This window comes from Gymnogyps californianus, chromosome 2 (genome assembly GCF_018139145.2).
Source record: "Gymnogyps californianus isolate 813 chromosome 2, ASM1813914v2, whole genome shotgun sequence".
NCBI lineage: Eukaryota > Metazoa > Chordata > Aves > Accipitriformes > Cathartidae > Gymnogyps > Gymnogyps californianus.
The window spans coordinates 143,672,019-143,691,369 of NC_059472.1; positions in this window are offsets into that span (position 1 = coordinate 143,672,019).

The window sequence follows — 19,351 nt, forward strand, 5'->3', positions numbered from 1 at the left end:
CTGGAGGTCTTCGTTAATCCCTTGCAAAGTTACAAGACCCTATATACTGTGCCAACGTGATGCTAAGAGTTAGTGGTTTCTAGGCGCTGGATCCCAGGAGTCAACTGTGGTCACAGGTCTGTTTCTGAGGCCCGATATGTATTTAGAAAACTTGGAGCTTGTAGTTACTTCCTTGACAGCGAACAAGTGCCTGTTATGTACTAAGTGGGCAGATGAATGGGCTAAAGCACAAAAACTAAATAAAATAAAAATACTCTGAATCAACGGATAAATTGCAAAATGCAAAGAACATTCAAACTATTATTTCATAAATCACCTTTGAAGACTCCTAAAAGTTGACTATTATTTGGTGAAATGGTTCAGGCTGAAGTAAATGGTGCAGCACAATTATTAAAAAATCTAAAATGATCATTTATGTGTCAAAAGGATGACTAGCAAAGGGAAAGGCAATTTCACGAGTAAAAGATTGTTGCATGCTGATGCTTTACAGACTTATGCAAAGCAATCTTTTTACAAAAAAAAATGTGAGTGCACAAATGTACACAGACTATTTTAGGAGCATTATGCAGTGTTTGTAATAAAGATGACCTTGGCACATTACAGTACCGGTTGAAAGAAAGCACGCACTAAAAATACTGTTCTTACCTGGAACAGTCACAGCCTCATACAGAAGAAGAAAAAGATATACCCAGTGATATGATGAGCCCAACTACGTATTTAAGCAACGCATACAAATTGTGATAAAAGGTTAAGTTTATGACAATATAGGGAATGACAAAACAAGGTTACCAGACCAAAATCTACTCAGTTGCATCAGTGTACGCTGGTATTAGAACAATACCTAGCATTGGTTTACACAATACAATTGAACAAAAATGGCAATACTTGGTCAGATCAAAGGTTCATCTCATCGCATCCTGTCTCTGACAATGGCTCATAATGAATGACCAGAGAATAAAAAGAGAGGAAGGATATTTCCCCCTGTAATCTTCCAGCCCCACATGTCTGTGGTTTAGGGATTTCTTAAGGCAGTAGTAGTATCTCTGCACTTCAGAGCTCCTGAGGTTTCAGAGTCTCACAGTATGATTTCTTCACCTCTGTTGGCTTGCCTACACACTGGGAAAACAGCAGAGTGAATAACAACCAAATAAGGAGCTGTTTCTCCCTTGAGTTTTCTGTAGGAATATGGTCTTGTAAAATGTATTACAAACTGGGATTCGCAAGCTTAGTGTTAGCATGGATTCCCACACTGAAGACTCCAGGTACGGCAGGATGCAGGTCAGGGCTGGTACTCAGATCTGCAGAGCTCTGATCTGCGCTGCTCTAAATGTCCCTCAGGACATCGCCACTCAAGTGGAAAGGAATCAGCCTCTTAGAGCATTTATGGGGTTTCAGGTTTACTCTAGCAAGTTAATATAATGAGCTTTAGAAAAAAAAAATCATAATTAACATTGTTAGACCAAGAATGTGCAGTGTTCTATTTAAATTTGAAGTGATGTGAGATCTGGGCCAAGGACAACCTATGAGAACAGATAATACAATACAGGGAAAAACCGCAGGACATTAATTAAAACCAGAAAAAATATTACCCAAATATTTATATATTAATGGGTATTAGCTGTACACGTGAGGAGAAAGTTCTCTGCTTTTTTAATAAGCCTAAAATATTAGTTTCTCATTCTTCTTTTTTCTCATTTTAATGTTGTACCAAGTGTTTTCTTTCATCTGAATTGCAAATAGTGTCTTGAATGTCTTAGCTTCAAAGTTTAAGTTTTCCTGTTTCCTCAACAGTTTAGTAAACAACAAAGTTCTTTGTGTTCTGTTCGAAGTTTGAAGTTTGCAAAACAACCAGGTTTTCTGGGACATGTCAAAAAGAAAACTGAATTAATCATGTAATTTCTTCTATTTAGGACCAAAATAACATTAAAGTAATAGATGATACAGTATTTATCTTCACTCAGATTCAGCAAAACTCTCAAGCTAATCCCATTCACTTTACTTTAAAAAACAAAACAAAACAACACAAAACCACCAAAAACCCGCAAGGTGCCTATCTCAGATCTGCGGTGCTCTAACACAATTAACAGTGAAATTGAATCTCAGCAGAATTAAGTGATCAATTCAGCAGGAATCCAGCCAGCCGCATCCAGAAAGGTCTGTCCAATGCCTTCACCCTTAACATCCTCTGAAAGTCCTGTCAAATAGATGTCCTTTGCAGCATGCCCAGAAGGTCACCAAATTCAGTGTGCTTTGGAGCAAGCTGTGGAAGAGCTTGTTCCAGAGTCTGAAGCCACCTCAGACGGTGCCCTGCCAGTCAGCTTTAAAAAAATAACTAGAGGCATCCAGCTACAGTGGCCCTGCTGACTGCAGCTGCTGCTGTCTGGCCTGGAGAAAGAGGTGATTCCTCATTCATTCCCACTGATTGCTGAAAACCACAGGGTCATGAAGTTCTATTCAGTGAAACTCATGTTTCTAAACATAAATTAAAAATGCTGACAAACATCAACTGAACTGCTGTAGATAGTCATTAAAATTCTTTTTAACAGTTTAAAAGAGACCTCCCTTTGTGATGACTGTTTTCATTAACATCATTCAATCTACCTGCATCCATTACAGCAGGCAACTTCATTCTGCTCATGCAGAAGCATGATTAGGCAACCTAAAATGTCTTTTGTCTATTTATAAATATAAAGGCTCTGATAGCTTAATTACATGAAATGCGTGTTTTGTTATGTTTTTCTGAAGGTTTGTGTTTAAGTATCAAGGTGTTCTCCAAGCTAAAATAACAACTTGCAACTATGAATGTCTTCAAATTTAATTATGAATGCAAGCCTTGGCTCAGAAAGGCACTTGAGCACTTGCCCAAGTCCCATTGGCATTGAGATAAACAATCTATTAAAGAAGAGCAAACTTTCACCTTTTAGTATCTAGAAGCAGCTTTCACACAGCTTGAGCAGTCCTTATCTGTTTGTTTGAAGCTTTGGCCTTTGCACGTGGTGATGGAAAAGGGAAACTATAATTGTGCTGGTAGCAGGGAGATTGATATGCAGAAAGAAAGAGGAGTCTGGAGAGCTGTGGAGGGCTGAAGGGAGAATGATGGGGGGTTGTTGGCCAGCATCTAGGCACTACCTAGCTGCTTGTTCACTTCCCCCTCCTGCAGGACAGGGAGAAAATAGAAGGAAGGTGAGAAGACTCATGCATTGGGATAAAGACAAATTAACGGTGAAGCAAAAGCAGCATGTGCAAGGAGTGCAAAGAAGGAATTTACTCATTACTTCCCATCGACAGGCAGATGTCCAGCCACTTCCTGAAAGCAAGAGCCTCAGCACTCGTAAGGGTTACATGGGAAGACAAACACCAAACCACAAATATCCCCCCCTTCCTCCTCCTTTCCTTGAGCTTTTATTGCTGAGCATGATGCCATGTCGTGTGGTGAGTTCCGGTCCTTTTGGTCAGATGGGGTCAGCTGTCCTGGCTGTGTCCCCTCCCATCTCCTTGTGCCCCCCCAGCCTACTTGCTGGGGGGCAAGAGTGTGAAAAAGAGAAAGCCTCAATGCTGTGCAAGCACTGTTCACCAAAACACTGGTGTATTATCAACAAGTTTTTAGTCACACATCCAAAACACAGCACCATACAGGCTGCAATGGAGAAAATTAACCCCATCCCAGCCAGACCCAGTACAGAAGCGAAAAGCCAAAGGGAAAGACCTATATGGAGAAAAAGGTGATATGATGTAGAATAGAAATACAAGGCAGAAGTATGATATTCTGCCAGTGTAAAGTAATGAAAATTTCCCCATAACTACTGAATAGTATGTATAAGTAGTGGAAGCATGTCCAGTTGTGATCCACTACATCATAAATTACTACATTGCCCAAACTGAAGATAAGATTAACCATGTTAGCCTTCTTCATTGCTCTGCATAATCCCCTTATCTCTTCTTGCCAGTGGAAAATAAAGGCTGAAGTACAGCACTTATACCTTTAATTACAACATTGCTCTTGATGAGCAATAAAAACATTCGTTTTCCAAAGGCAGTGTTAGAATGAAGGATCTGTACGTGTCTTTCCAACAGGAGTTCAGTAACAACCAATGTAACCGGTAACATCTTGCTACATTTTCACACAATCTTAGCCAAAAGTTAATTGCTTTCTGGGGAAAAAGGACAAGTGAAAAGAGCTGTGAAGCAGCTAGCTGTAGATGTTTCCATCACTACTGATTGCGAAAGTTGTTGTGTGCCTGCAGTGCCCATGGCCACATGAAGAATTGCCAGAGTGCTGCAGTTTCCCTGTGCAAGTTCTGCTAACCAAATATCACCCAAATATGATTTTAGCCATCAGCAAAGCTATCTCTACAACTGCAGGAATCCAGGGGACAAAGAGCTGGCTATTTGTAGGAAAGTGAGACCTTTTAATCAGTTCTTCTGTCTGTATCCTCTCAGAGATTTTTTTTATCTAACATATTACAAGTACCATTGTCTTGGTTTTACCTGGCAGGGTTTTGGTAGCAGGGGGGCTGCAGGAGTGGCTTCTGTGAGAGGACACCGGGAGCTGCCCCCATGTCAGACAGAGCCTGTTCCAGCTGGCTCTAAGATGGACCCACTGCTGGCCAAAGCTGAGCCCATCAAGAATGTTGGTAGTGTCTCTGTGATTGCATATTTAAGAAAGGGTAAAAAATGCTGCGCAACAGCAACTAGGAGAGAAGATTGAGAATATGTGAGAGAAACAACTCTGCAGACACCAAGGTCAGGAGGAGGAGGTGCCCCAGGCACCAGAGCAGAGATTCCCCTGCAGCCCATGGTGAAGACCATGGTGAGGCAGGCTGTCCCCCTGCAGCCCATAGGGGTTAATGGTGGAGCAGATATCCACACTGCAGCCCATGGAGGACCCCACGCCGGAGCAGGTGAATGTGCCCCAAAGGAAGCTGTGACCCCATGGAGAGCCCACACTGGAGCAGGATTTCTGGCAGGACCTGTGACCCCGTGGGGGACCCACATTGGAGCAGTCTTTTCCTGAAGGACTGCACCCTATGGAAAGGACCCACGCTGGAGCAGTTCTTGAAGAACTGCAGCCCATGGGAAGGACCCACATTGGAGAAGTTCATGGAGGACTGTATCCCGTGGGAGGGACCCCATGCTGGAGCAGAGGAAGAGTGTGAGGAGGAAGGAGCGGCAGAGACTGCAGCTCCCATTTCCCATCCCCCTGCACTGCTTGGGGGGAGGAGGCAGAAGAGTTGGGAGAGAAGTTGAGCCTGGGAAGAAGGGAGTGGTGCAGGGAAGGTGGTTTAGATTTGTTCTTATTTCTCATTATCCTACTCGGTTTAATTGGCAATAAATTAAATTAATCTTCCCCAAGTCAAGTCTGTTTTGCCCGTGACAGTAATTGCTGAGTGATCTCCCTGTCCTTATCTCTTGAGCTTTTTTTTGTATTTGCTCCCCCATCTTGTTGATGGAGGGGGAGTGAGAGAGTGGCTTGGTGGGCACCTGGCAGCCAGCCAAGGTCAACACACCACAATCAGTGTGACAAGAAGAGAGGTGAAATTAACGTTGGTTTATTCATCATATGGAAGTAAAAAATGTGGCTTTGTGAACATACAATGAACTATAACCCATAAACTTGCCTAAATCTTCTAAGGGATTCATATTTCTAGAAAGTTGGCTTTAAGATCCATAGCAGTCTTTTCATTATTATTATGAATTTTAATTACATATGTGAACACTCAGAGAAACACAAACCACATGCTAATGCCACCAACCTAAAGTATTTGTTAAGCAGCACTCACTGACTAAATCAATGGCACTGGTTGTTGTCTATTAACCTAGGGCAGCATCCTACTTCTGTACTTCAGTAAGAAACAACATGAGTGATCAGACGAACCATTTATCATATGCAGTAGAATGAATTATTAAGCTTAAGGAACATGTCATGTGCTAGGCAAATGCTGGTCAACTACGTGCTTCAGAAAGAAAATACCCAAAATGCAGAAACCCCAAAACATATTCTTAATTTAAACGCATTAGTAGCATCGTTAATTGTTTCCAGCTCCCTCCTGTTTGGCTGCTTTGCCTTTTAATTTTCCACAGTCCTTAAGACTGTGGAAAACCAGACCATACATCAAAATCTTCCTTTCCTTTCTCAAACTGATGGAGAAAAAGTCAGCTGGGAAGGAAACTCATTATGCAAGCAAAAAACAGACATCAGCATATCCTGATCTCATTTGTGCCATTCCCTGTCAAGCTATAATTTGTCTCTTCCTATGTTCATTGTCAGCAGGGACTAATTTCTATTCTGGAGGGTTTCTCTTCCTTGTGGAGCTTGATGCTTTTTTTTTTCCCCAGCTTTTGGCATAATTATATTTGGAAGCTGCAAGGGGGACTTCTAAATTAGTTTTAAAATTCTGTCTCATTGGGAATCCCTGAAAATGTGCCTCCTGTTCGCCATACAGAAGAGTTCAGATACATCCACTACAGGGAGCACAAAGCAGTAGGGAAATATTTGGACACACTGGCTAGCTAAGGTACTAGCAGCAGTCCAACGGCATCCGTAGAGGTGGTCCTTCAAGCTCCCATACACTTCTCATGCTTCCCAGTGGCTTTTATTGTCCTGTGGTAGATCAGCCTCTTGGCTAACATGATCATTGTGTTACACAAGTGAAGGTTTTAAATGGCAAGGACAGTCCTACTAAAAAGAATATTTTCTGCTTAAGTTGGTTCTCAATCCAAAATTATTTGCTATACTTCTGCTGACTTTTAGCATGACGAAGCATTAGTAGGCATATGATTAACATCTTTCATCTGTTATGACAAAAATCTGCATGCCCTGTAAAATGCCTTTCTGCATTGGGTTTGCTGTTCAACAGAATGTAGTCCACAGAATACAAGGCCAACTACAAATACGATGTCTGGAACTATAGCCTGTACTTCTGCTCTTTCCCCAAAAGCAGTCCCTCAAAATATGATACTAACAATTATAATATTATTTTGTCAAAGGGTGTTGAAACAGGAAAAGACTCCTTTTCACACAGAGTACATGCAGAAATGTGATGTTTTATTTGTGTGTATATACACACGTCTGAACACACATACACATATATATCTAAAAATAATGACATGTTTCATTAGACTGTCTTATTGTCTCTTTTTCCCTTTTAATTCACCTCAGGTTATTTTTAGAGACTGAGCTCTTTGCAGTAATAGTTTGGGGTCTGAGTCAAGCAATGTTGAGAGATTAAAATGGGATTGAGACAAAAATGGTGTTAAAGTGACGTCTTTGTTGTATCTACACTTCAATTAACAATTGACATGAACATACTACCACACTTCAGTTGAACAATCATTCAATTAACAGTGTTGTTAGAAGACAGGGTTTTTTTTCCCTTTATAAACATAAGAAATTTAAATTTACAACTTGGAAGTATGGTGAGAGTGTTTTGCTGACCTGGGGAATATGTGACCAACCAAAGTCAAAGAACAGAAGCCAGGGGCAAGGCTGTGAATGGCAATGGTTTTCAAGGGACCATCACTCAGCCAACTGAATACACAATCAGATAAAAGCAACCAGCAGGATTATACTTTGCCACATCTAAGATTAAATGTACTTAATACTCTTCCTTCTGAAAGTAGATATTACAGATAAAACCTTTAACAATGTAGACTGCTTAAATAATTAATCTTTCATGTGTTTTGCATATAACAATAGATGTAATTTCTTCAAGTTCCAGTGAGAACTTTTTCAGTTCAATTTAAAAAAACCTTTGTACTAAAAATGTTTGCTTTAATCACACTTTCAGCTCTTTGGCGGAAGTCAGCTGAAGCATGAAAATGACATGTAATTTTTGATAGGGATCAAAGGGGAAAAAACCGGTGACACGACCAGGTTGTATTTTAAGGCACTATTTATTGCTTATTACCTCTAACAAGTTACAAACTGTTACTTTCATCGTAAGATTTTTACAAAGACAAATATTTATTTGACATTTTTTAATAAAGAGAAGAATAACTTTCTAATCATGTAAATGATAAAAAAGCAAACACAATGTTTTATATTTTATTAAAAAGAAAATAATGTGATAAAATTTATTCTGTTTAACCTAAGTGTGAGAAAGTTTGACTTTATGTAGATGTAGTTGTATACATTATATACATATATTTAAATACAAACACACATATATGTATATATATGGGTAGAACTGCAGAGTTTGAAATGGAAGAGACCTGTTTACTTGCTCAGTCCAGCCCCTCCAAAAAGTAATTACACTATAGAATCTCTTTCAAATTCCTTATAGTGTTTCTGGACTGTGATAAAAAGGAAAAAAATAGCAGGGGGGAGGATCAAAACAGTTCTGACAACCTAACAACTTCTGCTTGAATAGCCCAGTTGGCAAGTTTCAGGATATTACACAAGGGAGGGGGCGTACTTTGAAAACAATTGATAAAGGTGACCTTTGAAAGACACCCAGAACTGTTCTAACTTGGAATCTTTCACTATTAGCAATGCCTCACATCACAATGTTGAAATCTGGATCCAGAGCCAAATTAAACTTCTCACAAGTTTGTTGTATTTGTATTGTTTGTTTCACAAAGAAATTAGACACTCACCAGGCACTTCAGTTCCAGTTTGTGATCCAGACACCAGGAGACATTAATGGTAGGTAGTTATGGTCCAGAATGAAATAAATTAATTCAAAATAGAAAAAAAAAAAAAAATTCTTTTTACACTGAGTGCTTTTGAAACAGCTACTTCTTTGTCAAAACCTTAGTGTTGTATTAAAGATGGAAAAATCCATCAGGAACTACAGTAATCTTTATTATAACTGACAGTAGATAATACAAGTAATACAATTTTTGTATGTGAAAGTTTCTTTCAAAATGTCTTCAGAAGAGTTGGGACTTCATGTGTTCTTTTGGAAAAATAATAAGATTTCTGGATGTATACTGTTGATTTTTTTATCTAAGACAGTAAAGATTGGAAAAAATATCATTCCAGGGCCCACCCAAGGTTCTTACAGTATCATAGAAGGATGTGTTCAATGTTAGAATAGTTTTAAGAGTACAATCAAAATGATCGATCAACTTGGAATTAACAATAGGGATGATTATCTGGCACTATAGATTTATAGATATTTTGTTGCTTTCCATTAGTTTAATAAGAATTTATGGGGATTTTCTGATGATGAATAAAGCCTCACTCCTGTAAACACACTGTAAGCAACAGTAAGCTGTTGTGAAAGCTCATGGAGCAAAGCTTTAAACCTGAATCTCACATACCAGTGTGAAAGGAATGTATCGCGTATACATGTATACAGAGCTCCTTTTTAATCTTCTTTATCCCTTTTTCCCTCCATGCTTCTTCAAATGCCCATCTGCCCTCTCCTAGCCCCTTTTAAAAATTGAGGTCTTTTTTCCACTCAGACTGAAGCTGTAACTTTTCATGAAGTTTCTAAGTCCTGCTGGGAGTCTTGATAAGTTAAATTAATATTTGAATGTAATACTTAGCCACACTATTTTTATTTACAATTAGTTATTCATTGATAATATGCAGTGAACACAAGCAGATATCTTTCTTTCATCCTTGTGTTCCTGAAAAGAAGGAGATTGGAAATGAACAACAGAAAAGGCTTAAATCACAAAGTTGGAGATATACATGCATGTCAGCAAGAATCAATTATTTATATTCCACTTAAGAAACATTTAACCTTTCATTCAACCTAAGACTACAGCCTTGTGCTTAAAGCACCTAACTACATTACTGTAGGGGATAGTTTGGATACCCTCGGTCAGAGAGACCAGAACTACTCGGGGCTCTCTCATCACCAAAAGTGCTCAGGGCTCTCCCGCGGGGGAGACCATCAAGCCTGCTTGAGGAGAGTTGAATCACAACCTTTTGTTGACTAGTTCTTTACTTTCACAGCTTTGGCATTTTAGAGAAAAATTCATTTTGAAGTTAATTTGGAATTTGGCTGTTTGATTCAACCCAAAACAGTTCTGACTTTCTGTTTGTTTGGGAAGTGTTAAATTTGATCCATTCACAGATTTTGAATACAGATCCACCCAAGCCAGCCAAAAGTGGGAGGGCAGTGTTTGTGAGTTTTGCTCTTAAAAATAAAAGATAATAATAATAACAACAAACCCATAATGTCTCTGTAACGACCATCTATACTAAAAAGTTACCAGACTGCATTTGCAAGGATAGCTCTGCAAAGACAGTTGCAGCTTCTTGTGGCTTTTGCATGCACAAACCTGCAAACTGAACATGGCTTTAACTCCACCATGTGGCCTCACACTGACACGTAAGTATCATGAGCAGATTAAACTCGGAGAACCACTGCACAAAATTCCCTCATTTAAGCCAAGGGAAACATAGTAATTCACTGCAATACCTGTTTTACAGTTTATATGTGAACCAGAACTACAGGGGACGACGAATATTTTATTAATAACAAAGATGATAGCAAAATTTTTTGCTGAAGTTAAGGGAACAGTAGACTAAAATTTCTGCTTCTGTTCCAGTCTCTGCAGAAAAAACTTGTGCTATGATACAATTATTTTGCCATCTTTTGATCAGGTCTTCCCAATTTCTTGACCTTCTTCAGATGATATTATAGCTTTGTTCCTCTCAGGTTTCAGTTTGATACTTCAAAATGATGTCCTGGACCCCATGTAAAATTACCTGACAGTTCAAATATGAACAACAAGAAACCAACTGGACCAATTCTGCCCTAATTAACAGCTTCTTCTGGCTTCATTGGGAGATGGAGATTAAAGCCTACAGATAACAGAGCAAGAGGTGATGAGGTGGAAGAGCACATGGGGTGAGATAATGGGGGGTACAAGCACAAGGATAAAGAGTGATCAGGGGCCCGTCTCATATGCCTGTACACAGATGCACACAGTGCAGAAAACAAATGTCTGTATGCAGATGCAGAGCAGTGATATAAATGGAAATTCAGAGATATAGTTTGAGACAGCACAAAATCGAAGTCTTGTGACAGATGGATAGAGGCTTTTCAGGAGGGCCAGTCAGGGAAAATGAGTGAGGTAGGTATACTCTGTGCAAAAGAGTGACTCAAATGCTGAACTATACTATGGGATGGGTGACATGACTGTCAATAGTCAATGAGTAAAGATCATCTGATCCAGCAGGTCAACAAACAAAACACTTGGGGGGCATCTGCTACAGATCATCAAATCAAGAACAAACAATGGACAAGGCCTTTTTTTTTTTAAAAAAAAAAGTATTCCAAATGCAAGGCTTAGCGCTCATGGGAGCTTCTAACTACACTGATATCTTGTTGGGCACAAGCAATCCTGGATATTTCTAGTGTGCGCTGGGGACAGTTTTTCAATATAGGTGCAGAACAGACTAATGAAAGGAGGCAGTTTGCAAATAAAGAACTGGTCAAGGATCTGATCATCAGTGGCAATGTTGGCTGCATTTTTATGAGATGGTAGAGTAGTCCTGGGTGGAGGACCCTGAGAGTAGCAAGGAAGATAAGTATTAGAATAAACACCTTGGAGTTCAGGCAAGCAGACTGTTGCTTGGTCAGGGAACAAGTAGGCAGGATCCTGTCAGTGATAGTCCCAAAGTGCCAAAAGTCTCGGGAGAGTTGGTTGATGCTCAAGGACAATCTCCTCAAAGCATGAAAAAAAAATCCATCTCAATATGCTGGAAGTCAAGCAGACAAGGCAGGAGATGAGGTTGCCTCAGCTGGAAACTCCTGACTGAGCTCAAACACAAAAGACTGCACGGACTGCAGAAGCAGGGACAGGTACCCAAGATGAATGTAGTGACATTGCCTCAGCATGCAGGGATGGAGTTAAAGCCAAAGCTCAGCTGGAATTGAAAATAACAAGGAATGTGAAGGGCAGCAAGAATAACTTTGATAGCTATGTCAGCAACAAAAGGAAAACCAAGGAAAATTTTAACCACTGCTGAATGGAGGGAACAGTGATGAAGGAGACAGAAAAGGCTGACATAGTGAAAATTTCCTCTACCACAGTCTTTTCTGGCAAGGTCTGTTCTTCTAGGGAGGGTCATCTAACTACCAGCAGGATTTCTTCAACACCCCTCCCAAGCTAGTCAGTAAATCCCTAAGGTATGCCCTCTTGTCCTAGCAAAGCAGATTCTTTCAGTTATGAAGAATGCCTCCTCGAAACTTTCATGAAGTCCATGAGCGATCTGCAGACATTTCTCTCTCAAGTGAAATGTTAACTGTATCTGCAGTCATATAGCAAAAGGCTGTGAAACACTAACTAGAAAAACTAAACAAGGAAGAATATCCTCAGTTTGCAATTTGCTTTGTTAATGTTCAGGGAAGTTACACAGTGCCACCTTGAAGTTTTCATGAAAGTGAAAGGCCTGGGTCCATATAAAGACTTGTATAACAAACTAAACTTCTATAATCAGCTTCTTTTTTGGTGGGGTGGGTTGGTTTTTAGGATAAAATCCCAATCCTAACTTTAAAAACCAGCACAAAAAGAGCTATTAATACAGGCCCCAATAAACAGTTTTAGCAGCAGGTGTGATGCTTTCTCTCCCTTTGCATAGGTGGGAAGACTTAGTCATAATGATGAAAACCCAACTGACTTGAATTTAGTAAAGTCAAGGGTGTTGTACTTATTTGAGCTTTAACATCATCAATGCTACATTTCCCTTTGGGAAGATTTAGCCATTCTAAAGCAAACCAATTTTGACCTTATTATGCCTCAGTAAAAGAGATTTTTGTTTTCATATTTTAACAATATCACAAATACTTTGTTTCTTAATTATGTGGGAAGATGCATTCACTCTACTCTTTTTTTTCCCCTCCATTTCTGCCATATTTGTACTATGAACAGATATCCAATCATATGGAGTACATGCCTTAAACCAGACAATTTAAATTTTGAAAAGATTACTTTTAGGAATATCCTAAACCTCTTAGAATAGCAAAAGTGAAGGTTATAACTAGCACGTTTTTCTTTTCACTTTGCTCAAATAGTTACTTTTTGAGAAAATAGTATATGCAGTTACAAATGAGAGTATCAAACAGCATTGGAGTTTTTTTCTTTTTCCTTTCTTGTAGCACATATTTAATTTTCTTGTTTTCACCTGTGATTGTAATTTTAACATGGGCAGCTAGATTAACTATTAAAACCAAGTTATACCAAGACCAGCTGAACACACCAGTGGAAAAAAAGTGAAAGCAAATAAGTAATTTAACCATGGACAATGACAAGGAGAGCAACAATTTGGTTCCTTATTTTAACTGTTCACAGAAAATAGATCATCATTGCTTCCAGCAAAGACCACATGGTATCAGAGATCCCAAACTGTAAGAATATTGTGCCTCTGTTTTAGTTTTAATTTAGCCACTTATAATAAATTTATCTCAACATTTGGGTCTCGGGATGTTTTCCAGACTGTTGCTCAGAGCTCTTTTTTGCCTGGTTAATTAGAGCTTAGTCCAGAGCAGGGGGAAGGAGAGGAGGAGACCGGCATTGCCCTCCAGGACAACTAGTGGCACCAGCTGTCACACAAGCTGCTGGCTCTTGGCTCTCCAATTGCTCATGCAGAAGGACAGCACTTTGTTTCCTCCACCGCTCTTCTCAATAGGGCAGTGAGATCAATTAGTTTTCTTCCTTACCATGATGAACCTTCAGGCTGTGCTGCCACCTGCTCCAGGCCTTCAACACTTACCCTGCTCACAGCACATCAGGCACAATTTGCTGTCACCCCATGTTGGACTGAGGGTCTGGATTTGGGGCAATTCTTCACAGAAAAGCAAGGCTTGCTCTGGAAATCCCAGATGAGTTACTTCTGCATTCCTGAAGTCAAGTTCCCTGAATTCAGCTTAATGTTCCATTTCAAGTCACTTCCAAATGGACACTGTTATGTGTTCAGGAGCCTGAGGCTCTGTGGGTTGGGCACCATCACCATGGCCAGTCCTGGAGCTTAAGCAGAGGGAAGCTTGTAGAGATTTTGGGAAATTTAATCATCTGAGGAACTTGGCCAATAACAGAAAACAGGATCCTATGAAGCAGCTTTTGGAAAGCAGTGCAACAGTATGTTTAAATTAACACTGCAGGCCAATTCATCAGTGCATTCCCATTTGAGCCTAGCCCACCACAAATCAAACATTTTACTTCAATGTTCTCCATTAAAAACAGGAAGGCTGTCTTTTGGTGTCAATATTTTCCCTAAAGAAGATTTTGATTGTGCTTCAATCACATTTTCCATTAGAAAACCATTGCACTAGAGAATTCACTGGCTAGAAAGCCATGACAAAGGGACAAAGCCACCTACTTAGTAGTTTTGACTCTTTATATGCTGCAGCGGTTCTTCATACTGTCTTTTCACTTTGCACATGATGTTGCGTGTTGTTTCATGCAGCTGGTTTTCTTGAGGGCTTGGAGGAAACCACTCCTGGCTCAAGTCTTGCCCGACTTAAAAGATACATGCTGGCAAAATGGTCACGCTTTGTGTATTGAGGCTGTAACACACTCTTTTCAACTCTTTTATTCTTTCTTGCTCTTGCTCTTTACCCCTTCCCACCCCCTGACACACACTGGCAGAGTACAACTCAAAAATGTCATGCAGAGAACTTCAAACAACTTTTTCCCTCACAGCAGTTAAAGATCTGGGCAAAGTACAACATAAAGACTGTCCTTTACCCCCAGAGACAGAGGAACAAACAAAATTGCAAAGAGCTTTTCTTAGCAAAATTTTGGAGCATTAGTGGCCACCTAAGCCCAGGACACTAAAATTCCCCTACAGCAAAGAGGCTCAGGACACAAACTGTGCATCACAGAGAGCCCAGCTCACATGAGCTCAGGGGCATGTTTCTCAGCAAGGAGGCCATAACAGCAGTGGCCTCGCAACTCTGTTGTGACATGATTCTAGGCTGGCAGTGTCACCGAATCCTAGCCCCATCCAGCAGTCCTGGCTTCTCTGGAGCCTCTTGCTACCCAAGAGCTCCCAAAGCAATGTGGCTCCACAGCTGCTCCCTCAGCAGCCCCAGCACAGGGGGTACAATTGAACTTTCACAAGTGTGCTGGCACTCAAAGGGAAGAGGTTAGCCACTTCTGTCTTAAGGGAATGGGCTAGGATACAAAAGACAGCTTTCCAATCTCCTATCCTTTTCCCTCAGTGGGTAGGGGTATTCTTGGGGCTTCTTACAATCAGAGGGGCGTGGGTTTTTTCTCTTTCCTGAGGATAACAAACTTGGATTTAGATGACTACCGTCTGCAGGACTATGTTCTCTAGGTATCGTAACTTTGAGTGATTGAGTGCAACATGTAGCCTGTTCAAAACAGACCAAAATACATGAGCAGTGGTTTCCCACTCTTGGCTGATTAGTGTTTGTGTTGGGTTTGTGTGGCAGGGTTTTGGTAGCAGGGGAGGGGATACAGGGGTGGCTCCTGTGAGAAGCTGCTAGAAGCTTCCCCGGCTCCAAGTCAGACCCGCCTCTGGCCGAGGCCGAGCCCATCAGCGACGGTGGTAGCGCCTCTGTGATAGCATATTTAAGAAGAGGAGTGGGATGTGAGGGAAACAATCATGCAGACACCGAAGTCAGTGAAGAAGGAGAGAGAGGAGGTGCGCCGGAGCAGAGATTCCGCTGCAGCCCGTGGTGAGACAGCAGGCTGTCCCCCTGCAGCCCATGGAGGTTAGCGGTGGAGCAGAGATTCCGCTGCAGCCCATGGAGGACCCCACGCCGGAGCAGGTAGCAGGGCCCTGAGAAGGCCGTGACTCTGTGGGAAAGCCCACGCTGGAGCAGTTCGTGGAGGACTGCAGCCTGTGGAAAGGACTTGCGTTGGAGAAGCTCTGGAGGGCTGACCCCTGTGAGAGGGACCCCATGCTGGAGCAGGGGAAGAGTGTGAGGAGTCCTCCCCCTGAGGAGGAAGGAGTGACAGAGACAATGTGGGATGAACTGACTGCAACCCCCATTCCCTGTCCCCCTGCACCACTGCGGGGTGAGGAGGTAGAGGAGTTGGGAGCAAAGCTGAGCCCGGGAAGAAGGGAGGGGTGGGGGAAGGTGTGTTTTTAAGATATGGTTCTATTTCTCATTATCCTACTCTGATTTGACTGGTAACAAACTAAATTGATTTCTTTTTCCCCAAGTCAAGTCTGGTTTTTGCCTGTGACCATAATTGGTGAGTGATCCCTCCCAGTCCTTGTCTCAACCCATGAGCTTTTTGTTATATTTTCTCCTCCCCATCCCGCTGGGGGGGAGGAGTGGGCGAGCGGCCGTGTGGTGCTTTGTTGCCAGCTGGGCCTAAACCACGACAGTGTTCTTCAGTGTTGGCCACTGGATACACTGAAGTTTCCATGGGGCATTGATTATTCTTTAACACTAGTCAGTTATTAAGGTGTTTGACACTACTACAGGTAAATATTTCATCTTTGCAATATCATATACAAAATACAAAAGTTATTGGTTTTGTTTTAAGGTCCTTTATTTTTTAGCTACAAAAGAACACAGATCAATGGAGTCTGTAAGACAACAAGCTAGAAGCCAAAGTGCAATACATTAATACAGGGGAATACAAAAGCAGATAACCATTTTGACATCTCTCTTTTTTTTTGGATTAAAAGCTAACATAGATATAAGACATGATGGGTCCAATCCTAGTCTTCCACTGACTTATAAAGAGCAGGACTAGTGCTTCATATGATGATAATAATGCACACCCTGTTTTACAGAACCCCAAAATGTCTAAACAGCATCTCAAACTGGCAGTCAGACTCACAGCTTTTTCCCCACAGCAGTTACTTCAGTGCGGTTGGTAAGAACAGAGGCAGTACAACTTGGTGCAGAACCAGTATGGAAAACACTTTACATGATGAAAGTTAATTCCTTCAATTCAGAGGTATAAATTCTTCTCTCCAATCATTTTACAGCTCCTATTCAGTGCAGGAGGAGCCCCATTGGGTTAGTCAAGGGCAGCATTTCAATCAGGAGAAGATGGCTGAAGAATTGTTTGCATTTGTTTTTCCACAGAAACGAAATTGCCATCCTCATATGGCTAACAACAGAGCCAACTACAGCCACTGACTGATTCCTGGGGACTGGGGACTGTGGTCCATGGTAGAATACATTATTAAGTGCTCGATTGCTTTCCCTTGAAAAAGGACTGCAGAAATCTACTCCCCGATTTCTCATCTGAAGCTTGCATGCTTCTCTCAGCTCTTAAGAGAAAGAGACCAGCATTTAGGAATATCATGAAGAACTTTTAAAGTTTTCTCCAAATAGAAGTGACTTTCTTTTTATGAGTGAGAGTAAATCAAGATAAATTTGTACAGAAAAACAGCATCTGCACTTTTTTATTGCATCAGTTGTAATTTAGCAATGATTGTTGCAAATCTGACCATGAATGCTAAGGAAATATTAATGGCTTATTTGACTCAGTTTCCCTATCTATGAAAAGGAGAAATTTTTCTCCCCTCCCGCTTTGCAGTGGGAAGACTATGTGGCAGCAATGGTCTCGGAAAACATTCTTTCACTCCTTAGTAGGAGCGGAGAAGGGTAAAAACCTGGCATAGAAGAGCTGGTCTAGGTTTGTGACGTTCAGCAACACATGGAGAACAACAGAAGATCTGAGACTGGTCTTCTGAGGTTGCTCTCCCTAAGGTAACAAAGAGAGCAGTAAAAGTGGAGCTGCTGTTGGGAAGGAGACTTAATTACTCTGGTTAGCACCAACTAGCTGGTTGTCTGACAGTCTGAAAAAGATCTCAACTTATCTTAGCAGCCTTTTCGTCCAAGATTCGCTAACTAACTGACACGATTTACCATGAAAGATTCCTGACGGTGACAAGCTTGAATCAATTGCCTCATAAACCAGGAAGGCTAAAGGGAAGGATCCTGTAGCTGTAAAGCCAGCTAGCGTTATTGAAGAAAAAGGAGCTGACTTTTCAAACAATGAAATGAAATGAATAAAAAAAATGCTTATAAGAAGGCTAGTTTTATCACTTTCCATTAGAGTTTCCCAAAGAAAGGCAGAGTAATACTTTAAATTTTTTTGCTAATCCTTTCATATCGGGATGGGAGGTGGGAAGAGAACTTTTGTTTCCAGTGCTCTTACTCAAATACTTTGCATGAACACTGCACCTCCTCCACACTGCTTCTAGACAAGGTCTGCAGGTAGGCAAATAAGTATTCTATTTGCAAAACAACTAAACAAAATACAAGTGCTGCCAACCAGGTCTAAGCAGGGAAAAATAGGTTAGAGTAGAAAAAAAACCCAGAGCAACCTGGCTAATTATTTTAACCATGCTGTTAATGGAATGGTAATGCAAGCTTATGTTTGCTGTTTGTGACAAAAAAGAATAACTTAACAGGGAATTGCTCTTCCATTATAACTTTGAAAAAACAGCTAAGTAGAAATATATTTCCCAGCAGAGCTGTATCAAACATTTATGCTTTTGCAGCTTTGCTCATGTCAAACAATACAGAACAGCATTCCCAAGTTCCGCTTGATGGAGAAAAGCACGCTGTACAGACAGGTCTCAACACAAAAAATTAATGATATCATTGTAATTAATAAAACATTCAATAAAAGCAAAATGGGAAATGGGTGCAATTTGATATAACCATACTAATATCTCTGCATTTATTCAATTCCTTTGCTATGGGACTCTGTGAGAATTTTAATGATGTAGACCATGCTAATCAAATAGATAAGTGCAGAAAAATGACACATCTCTATAAGCAGTCACTTTCCCATTCTAAGAAGACTTTCTGTCTGTAGTAGAGTCAGGTCTGCAGATTGAAAATCTATTGAAAACATTCTTTTTAGAGTTTCTAATTCCCGTTTGAGTGAATGTTAGTGTTTATCACAGCAGAAGAATTTTACTGATACAGTTTAACTGGGAAGATAAAATATTTCAGTGCAGTAATGCATACGTAAGAGACTTCATAAATAAAAGTACATATTTTTCTCTTTTACCCTCAGAACCATTGACAATACCACTTGGAGATTTGGGAAGTTATCTGGCTTGTGAAAAGCTAAAATTTCCCTCTGCTGCGTTCATGAAAAGAGTATTTCTTTCTAATGGGGTAATCTTGAATTTCTGCAAAACCTACTTCTCTGTGTTCCTTTCAGCTATCAAGTCACTAATGCTATTTCAGTGCTCATCATGTTGCAGATGAGCCCAGCAATAGCTGCCTGATCATTTCTGGTGCCTAATGCTCACCCCGGACTGTATCATGGCTTTGGAAACAATGCCAGGGAGACTCATCAGAAGAAGTCAGGTCTGGGACAGGGCAAAGCAGCAGCAAGACCCAGAGCACTAGCTGAGGTAAACACACAGTGAGCAGCCAAGACAAGGGAGAACCCACCCAGAAGTCTTGCTGGCCAGTGAGTTAGGTTTATCTCA